The sequence below is a fragment of the Salvelinus sp. IW2-2015 genome, linkage group LG6.1 (genome assembly GCF_002910315.2).
Source record: "Salvelinus sp. IW2-2015 linkage group LG6.1, ASM291031v2, whole genome shotgun sequence".
Lineage (NCBI taxonomy): Eukaryota > Metazoa > Chordata > Actinopteri > Salmoniformes > Salmonidae > Salvelinus > Salvelinus sp. IW2-2015.
Genome location: NC_036845.1, coordinates 13,058,117 through 13,067,117, shown reverse-complemented (window position 1 = coordinate 13,067,117; position 9,001 = coordinate 13,058,117).

The following is a 9,001-nucleotide window of genomic DNA, read 5'->3' as shown; positions in this document are numbered from 1 at the left end:
GCTGTTACCCCCGTGCTTCACGGTTGGGATGGTGTTCTTCGGCTTGCAAGCCTCCCCCTTTTTCCTCCAAACATAACGATGGTCATTATGGCCAAACAGTTATATTTTTGTTTCATCAGACCAGAGGACATTTCTCCAAAAAGTACAATCTTTGTCCCCATGTACAGTTGCAAACCGTAGTCTGGCTTTTTTATGGCGCTTCTTTGTTGAGCAGCCTTTCAGGTTATGTCTATATAGGACTCGTTTTACTGTGAATATAGAAACTTTTGTATCTGTTTCCTCCAGCATCTTCACCATGTCCTTTGCTGTTGATTTGCACTTTTCAAAGTACGTTCATCTCTAGGAGACAGAACGCGTCTCCTTCCTGAACAGTATGACGGCTGCATGGTCCCATGGTGTTTATACTTGCATACTATTGTTTGTACAGATGAACGTGGTACCTTAAGGCGTTTGGAAATTGCTCCCAAGGATGAACCAGACTTGTGGAGGTCTATCATTTTTTTTCTGAGGTCTTGGCTGATTTCTTTTGATTTTCCCATGATGTCAAGCAAAGAGGCAGTGAGTGTGAAGGTAGGCTTTGAAATACATCCACAGGTACACCTCTAATTGACCAAATGATGTCAATTAGCCTATCAGAAGCTTCTAAAGCCATGACATCATTTTCCGGAATTTCCCAAGCTGTTTAAAGGCCCTGTCAACTTAGTGTATGTAAACTTCTGACCCACTGGAAAATTGTGATACAGTGAATTATAAGTGAAATAATCTGTCTGTAAACAATTGTTGGAAAAATGACTTGTGTCATGCACAAAGTAGATGTCCTAACTGACTTGCCAAAACTATAGTTTGTTAACAAGAAATTTGTGGAGTGGTTGAAAAACTAGTTTAAATGACTCCAACCTAAGTGTATGTAAATTTCCGACTTCAACTGCATATGCATTATGGTTGTTTAAACAGTTGATGTTTTGTACAGTACAATACTGTACAATACAGTACTGAGTGATAGGCTGTATGAGTACATGTGATTTAATGTGAGTGCGTTCGATTTACCAGGGGAGGGGAAGTATATGGAGTGGAGTGAGGAGGAACATTTATTTTTTTATTTAACTTATACAAAGATCAGCTCTGTGCTAAAAAATATATGAGACAACAAACTCTGATCTCCACTGTATTTGAATAAGTCTGGTCTAGGCCTTCTGGGAGGAATGGGTTTACCTTAATCTTAAACTCAACTCAAACAAATGAAAGCTGGAATTATTTGAAAGAAATAGCTTCCTGACATCCATTTGTTTACATTCATACTGTGTCTTATCCATGGTTATTTTTCATTTGGTTTTCAAGGTGTAATGTTCAAGGCACATGGAAGGTTTATTTATGTACAGGTGTAGGATCTTAATTTGACCAGTATTGTCTTCGCAAAATAATCCTGCAGCAACAGGATTTGAACGTTCAATCCATAATGTTGCTTGGTCGGTAGTTAGGCTATTAGCTGGACAAAAATTGGGTACATGAATGTGCAATACTGTTAATATAACCGTGAGTTAGTGTGGTTTATCAGTAAATGTTCCTACGGCATAGGAACATTCTCAGCAATAAAAGAGTGATCAAATTAAGATCCAACATCTGTATGAACTAGTTAGATATAGTACCATTGTGCACATTTTGCACATATGCGTTTCACTTGAATGTGGGAGGCATCTACCAAATCTGGTGTTGGATTTTGGGTTTATCATTCCTTAAATGTTTAACTAGGCTTTACTCAACTGTCTTTTACACAAACTGTTATGCAGTTTATTCAAATTGAAGCAAGTTAAGAATGATGATATTAATATTGATATTATATCAATTTCCTCTCCTTTAACTTCCTCTTCTCTTCAAAATACGATATTTATCATAGATCCTGCTGTACCCTCTGTTCTGGAATTGTAAACAATGTGCAGAATGGCAATAACATTTATAGAACCCAAGGTGTCATTTAATTCCTGGCATCCATCTGTTGTCATAACTTCAATCTTTGTTGCCTTGCTTGATTTCACTGTTATTCTGTAATGGTCATGGTTACTTTTGTAATGAGGGCCTTTTCAAAATAATTTGAATTCCTTAGTCACACGACTGCAAAGTGGTGTATGTACAGGTAACTGACAAAATAAAGGAAACACTTGAGTAAATGAGTGATACAAAGTAAACTCAGCAAAAAAACAAACGTCCCTTTTTCAGGACCCTGTCTTTCAAAGATAATTCGTAAAAATCCAAATAACTTCACAGATCTTCACTGTAAAGGTTTTAAAGACKGTTTCCCATGCTTGTTCAATGAACCATAAACAATTCATGAACATGCACCTGTGGAACGGTCGGTAAGACACTAACAGCTTACAGACGGTAGGCAATTAAGGTCACAGTTATGAAAACTTAGGACACTGAAGAGGCCTTTCTACTGACTCTGCAAAACACCAAAAGAAAGATGCCCAGGGTCCCTGCGTGAATGTGCCTTAGGCATGCTGCAAGGAGGCATGAGGACTGCAGATGTGGCCATGGCAATACATTTAAATGTCTGTACTGTGAGACGCCTAAGACAGCGCTACAGGGAGACAGGACCTCGCAGTGGCAGACCACGTGTAACAACACCTGCACAGGATCGATACATCCGAACATCACACCTGCGGGACAGGTACAGGATGGCAACAACAACTGCCCGAGTTACACCAGGAATGCACAATCCCTCCATCAGTGCTCAGACTGTCCGCAATAGGCTGAGAGAGGCTGGGCTGAGGGCTTGTGGGCCTGTTGTAAGGCAGGTCCTCACCAGACATCACCGGCAACAACGTCGCCTATGGGCACAAACCCCCCGTCGCTGGACCAGACAGGACTGCCAAAAAGTGCTCTTCATTGATGAGTCGCGGTTTTGTCTCACCAGGGGTGATGGTCGGATTCACATTTATCGTCGAAGGAATGAGCATTACACCGAGGCCTGTACTCTGGAGCGGGATCGATTTGGAGGTGGAGGGTCCGTCATGGTCTGGGGCGGTGTGTCACAGCATCATCGGACTGAGCTTGTTGTCATTGCAGGCAATCTCAACGCTGTGCGTTACAGGGAAGACATCCTCCTCCCTCATGTAGTACCCTTCCTGCAGGCTCATCTTGACATGACCCTCCAGCATGACAATGCCACCAGCCATACTGCTCGTTCTGTGCGTGATTTCCTGCAAGACAGGAATGTCAGTATTCTGCCATGACCAGCGAAGAGCCTGGATCTCAATCCCATTGACCACGTCTGGGACCTGTTGGATCAGAGGGTGAGGGTTAGGGTCATTCGACCCAGAAATGTCTGGGAACTTGCAGGTGCCTTGGTGGAAGAGTGGGGTAACATCTCACAGCAAGAACTGGCAAATCTGGTGCAATCCATGAGGAGGAGATGCACTGCAGTACTTAATGCAGCTGGTGGCCACACCAGATACTGACTGTYACTTTTGATTTTGACCCCCCCACCCCCCTTTTGTTCAGGGACACATTATTCCATTTATGTTAGTCACATGTCTGTGGAACTTGTTAGGGTTATGTATAGAAATCCCCAGTTTCCCATTATTTTGGCTACCATGGTTAGACGTGACTGAAATGGCGTGAGTGGCGCAGTGGTCTAAGGCACTGCATCGCAGTGTTAGCTGTGCCACTAGAGATCCTGGTTCGAGTCCAGGATCTGTCGCAGCCGGTCATGACCGGGAGACCCAAGGGGCAGCGCACAATTGACTCAGCGTTGTCAAGGTTAAGGGAGGGTTTGGCTGGCAGGGATGTTCTTGTCCCATCTCGCACTAGCAACTTCTGTGGCGGTGCAGTGCACACTTACATAGTAGCCAGGTGTAAGGTGTTTTCTCCGACACATTGGTGCGGCTGGTTAAGCGGGCATTGTGTCAAGAAGCAGTACAGCTTAGCTGGGTTGTGTTTCAGGGGACGCACGGCTCTCGACCTTTGCCTCTCCCGAGTCCATATGGGACTACCAATTGAATACCACAAAAAAAGGGTATTTTATTTAATATAAAAGAAGTGACTGAAATATGGGTCTTACGCAGTGTTTTCCACCATCATCATCAAAACACCAAATTATGTAATTTATTGTGGAAGAATGGTGTCACATCCCTCTAATAGAGTCCCAGACACAATAGAATCAATKTTGGCATTGAAGCTGTTCTGGCTGCTCGTGAAGGCCCAACACCCTATTAGAGTTGATTGACGCACCCATGCATCACAAGGTGACATCATTTTAAATATTGAATAACTCCCTGTGTGTTTATGCTAGAGACTTAGTTTATTGTAGTGGCTGCAGCTCAATCCCCTCTTTCTGCCGATATAAATTATGCGCTTATTCCAAATCATGGGGCTTGTGAAAGTGGTCTTTTTCTACACATGAGATGATCCGGACAAGAAAATCGTCACAAAATCGTGTGTAAAACCCGAACCATTGAAACACGACAGTGTCGGTTGTTTGGCTCTATGACATTCACAGGCTTTATGTCTGAACTCTCTGTCTTCTCACAAAACCGACTGTCCAAACTAAAATGTCACCAAAGAGGAGACTCTCATGAACACAAAGGTGTTGGCTATTCTGCTCTATGAGCCACACAAGTTTCAGGGGAGTCATTTGAAGTTTCAGGGGAGTCATTTGAAGGTAACCCTGTACCGTAGTGTAAAAATGGCAAAAAGTGCATAGGGGGTAAAATGTGCCACGAATAACATGACCAAACATGAGTCTAGATTATTTTATTTATTTGTTTTCTTATATTTCTCAGATATAGTACCTCTGGCGTACCGGACACTCCACAGTTACAGGAATGGTTAAAAACAGCTTTATTGCCTTAGCAACATCAGGGAAACTGGGCAGAAGGGAGTGGTTCTTCAAATCTAGCAGTTCTGCAACATCTTTAATAGAGCCTCTTATTCTCTTTAATTGTGTCTTCAAAACATTACAGAAAGAGATGAACTGTATAGGAAGCTCTGTGACATGTCATCTGGATACTGGAGAACCAATAAATTGGCAGATGCAAACAGATTATCATCTTCAGCGGACAACAGTCGTTGAGGGCACCAAAAATTGGTTTGCGATTTTCTTCATACTGGTGAACCGGTGTTTGAGTTGTGTGGTTGCAATATCAACAGTCCTTTATCTCTGGTATGTCTTGGCATGCATCATTCAAGACKAAGTTTCAATTGTGTGCAGCGCAATGGACATACAGTATAATGCACAACGTCTCAGGAAGACTTTAGAAGACCAGAGGAGTCTCTCAAGCTGGATTTCATCTAATCGACTTTGATTGCAGCCCATTTGTGTATGCTATTAGCCAGACAAAACCTGCTGAGTTCAACAATAAATAATGGCTACATTTATCCTCGAGCTGAATACTTTTTTCCTCATTGTTGGGCTATTTGATGTGTAATTTTTATTAAAAGTTTATAATAGCAGTGAAATGGCAGCTAAACCCCACAAGGGTGCGTTGTTGACTGGCGAACCCAGTTGTATGCAAAATTAAAATACATTTACACATACATGGAATTCAATTATTTCATTTAAACTCTCACACGTGTCAACGCGGCGTCTGCGTAACGAGGAGCTCAATTTAACTTGTTCTAATTTTGAAGATGACGCGCTGCAAGTCCCGCCTTCTCCTATCTCCTCATGCGTTTTTACGAGCATATACCTATGTATGTGATGAAAGTATGAACATTGCCGTCCACACTCCAGTCCAGGGGGTGGTGGTAATGCCAACTTAAAGTTTGTTTGCAACCGCCCCATTTATTTTAAAAAAAAAACACAAGAAGAAGAAGAAGTAAAATGAATGAGGAGAGAGTTAATCAAAGAAAACGAATAAAAACTTAAGCTGGTTTTCCCCTTTTATCTGTCCGATTAATTGTTTGGAGTAAGAGAACAAAGCGATGTTGGGTGACTCCAAAATGCAGTATGGTGCCGGTGGTAAAATCACTGGGGAAGCCAACCAAAAAAGCAACATATTAGAACCTATGTGTTGTTGTTATAACTGTGTTGTTTGCCCTCTATAACCTGTTAGTTCATTATGCCTTGACACCGTGATATATAGGCCTAATGCCGAGACAATAAGAAACCACAGTGGCAGAATACATTCAACCGCACACATTTGTTTCATTACAAAACCGAGAGCAACATCCTGTTCCGGTTAAATACACAAAACATATTAACGTAACAAACCAGTTTTCACGTTCTGACCAGTTAGTTCTTGTGTGTTTTACTTGTTTAGTGTTGGTCAGGAGCGTGAGCTGCGTGGGCATTCTATGGTTGTGTGTCTAGTTTGTCTGTTTCTATGTTTGGCCTTAATATGGTTCTCAATCAGAGCAGGTGTTTTGTGTTGTCTCTGATTGGGAATCATATTTAAAGGTGGCTTGTTTTGTGGTTGGGATGGTTGTGGTGGTTGTCCCTGGTCTTTGTGTGCCGTTTTCACGCAGAGAGGGACTGTTTGCGGTTTGCCACATTGTATTTTTGTATTGTTGTAAGTGTTCACTTATTCGTTCATTAAATATGTTGAGCCACAAACTACGCAGCGTCTTGGTCCGGATCCCTGTTACACCTCCTCTGGCAGACGAAAGGAGGAAGGCTCCGTTACACAGTTTACATGACCTACAGGACCATTTTATGACTACCCAACAACTATGATTTAGAACCACGGAGAGTTACAGCAAGTCACAAAGTAAAACAGGTCGCTGCCTCACTTTACTCCAGCACCATTTCAACTCAACATGTTCAACATATCTAATAAACCAATGCTGTAGTCTATATACACGTGAAACCAAAAAAGATACTAAAAAACTATTTAGTCCAATCAACGTAAAGGCTAAATATGAGTGGCTGCATACCCCAGCCGCGCCCAGAACGAATCGTTGACAGGCATTTGGTTTCCACAGAAGGAGCCGGTTTTTTTCACGGGACCTCCTACGAGTGAAGTCTGAAGTTTACATACACCTTAGCCCAAATACATTTTAAACTCAGTTCTTCACAATTCTTTTACATTTAATGCCACGTTTCGGGTAGCCTTCCACAAAGGCTTCCCACAACCAAGTTGGGTGAATTTTCTGCCCATTCCTCCGGACAGAGCTGGTGTAACTGAGTAGTTTTGTAGCCTCCCTGCTCACACACACCTTTTTCAAGTTTTTGCCCGACAAATTTCTTTAGGATTGAGGTCAAATCAAATCAAAGTTTATTTGCTCACGGTGCGCTGAATACAACCAGAAAAAATTAATTCGTTAGACCTCAAAGTCTGGTTCATCTTGGGAGAATTTCAAATGCGCCTGAAGTACCATGTTCATCTGTACAAACAATAATTATCAATAAACATGGACCATGAGGCCGTCATATCGCTTCAGTGAAGGGAGATGCGTTCTGTCTCCAGAGATGAAACGTACTTTGGTGAAGAAGTGCAATCAATCAAGAACAGCAAAGGACTCATGGTGAAGATGCTTGGAAGGAAAACATGATACAAAAGTATTCTATACTCACAGTTAAAAACGTAGTCTATTATAGACATAACCTAAAGCGCCTCACAAGAGAACAGCTCACAAAAACCGCCATAAAAAAAAGCCCAGACTACGGTTTGGCAACTGCTACCATGGGGACAAAAGATTGTACTTTTTGAGAGAAATGTCCTCTGGTCCTGAATAAACAAAAATATAACTAGTTTGCCATATGACAATCGTTATTGTTTGGAGGAAAAGGGGGAGGCTTGCAAGCCAGAAAACACCATCCAACCGGTGAAGGACAGGGGGGTACAGCATCAGTGTGGGGGGTGCTTTTCTGCAGGAGGGACTGGTGCGGATGTTGGATTGTGGATAATAATAATAATCACATAGTTGTCGAGGGTGCAACAGGTCAGCACCTCAGGAAGTAAATTCAGTTGCGTTTCATAGCGATCATTGAGAAGTATTCTCTACCGGGAAAGAAGCGTTTTTTTTTATGACGTTTCCACTGGATGATATGGGGTCATGATATTTTGCTCTATCACACCGAGCTTGGGATTATCGAGGCCAACACCCCCTCCCCTTCTTCTTGATGTAACATGTTACACATATCTACACACACATATACATGAAAATAAATCAGAAACATTTTCAACCGATTTGACCGAGTTACCAGTTCATATAAGGAAATCAGTCAATTGAAAAAATTATTTAGGCCCCTAATACTAGGAGTTTCACTATTTACAGACATAATACTCCTCGAGTTTCATCAGCTGTCTGGGTTGGCTTAGTCTCAGACCGATCCCGCAGGAGAAAGAAGCGCGATGTGGAGTTCCTGCGCGCTGACGTGGTGACATGTGGTCTGCGGTCATGTGAGGGACAAGGGTTAGTTGTGGAATTGTTAAAGGTTAGATTACTGTTGGTTATTACTGCATTGTCGGAACTAGAAGCACAAGCATTTCGCTACACTCGCATTAACATCTGCAACCATGTGTATGTGACTAATAAAATTTGATTTGATTTAAATAATAATGTATATAGTTCTGTCGTGAAATTTCCTGATTACTCAATAAAGAGAGAGAGAGAGACGCAACCACACACAAGTCAGAGTTATATATAAAGTACATTTTTAATATATATATAAGCTTCACCAAAGCCCTTTTTTGACTCTCAGATCAATTCAGTGTCTATAAATGGAATTCTCTGAGAGTGCTTACAAAACAATTCTTAGTTTCATTTATAGCCAAGATACACCCCTCTCTAACTTACAAAGAATCCTGTCCCCGAAAGAGGAGTATCCTATCGCTAGACAGCATCAGCTATAAATCATTGTTCAGTTTGATCTCCCAAGACAAGGTTCAATCCATGCTTGGAACTTCACTGTCTACCAAAACCTTACCTCATCCAATGGCATATATCAATTGTCATTTGAGAATACTCCCATCTCAAATACACCCCTCCTGATAAAAGCTCAGAAAAGACAGTGAGCCTCTTAGGTAATATACTAGATCAAGATAAGGGCAACCTCAGAGCG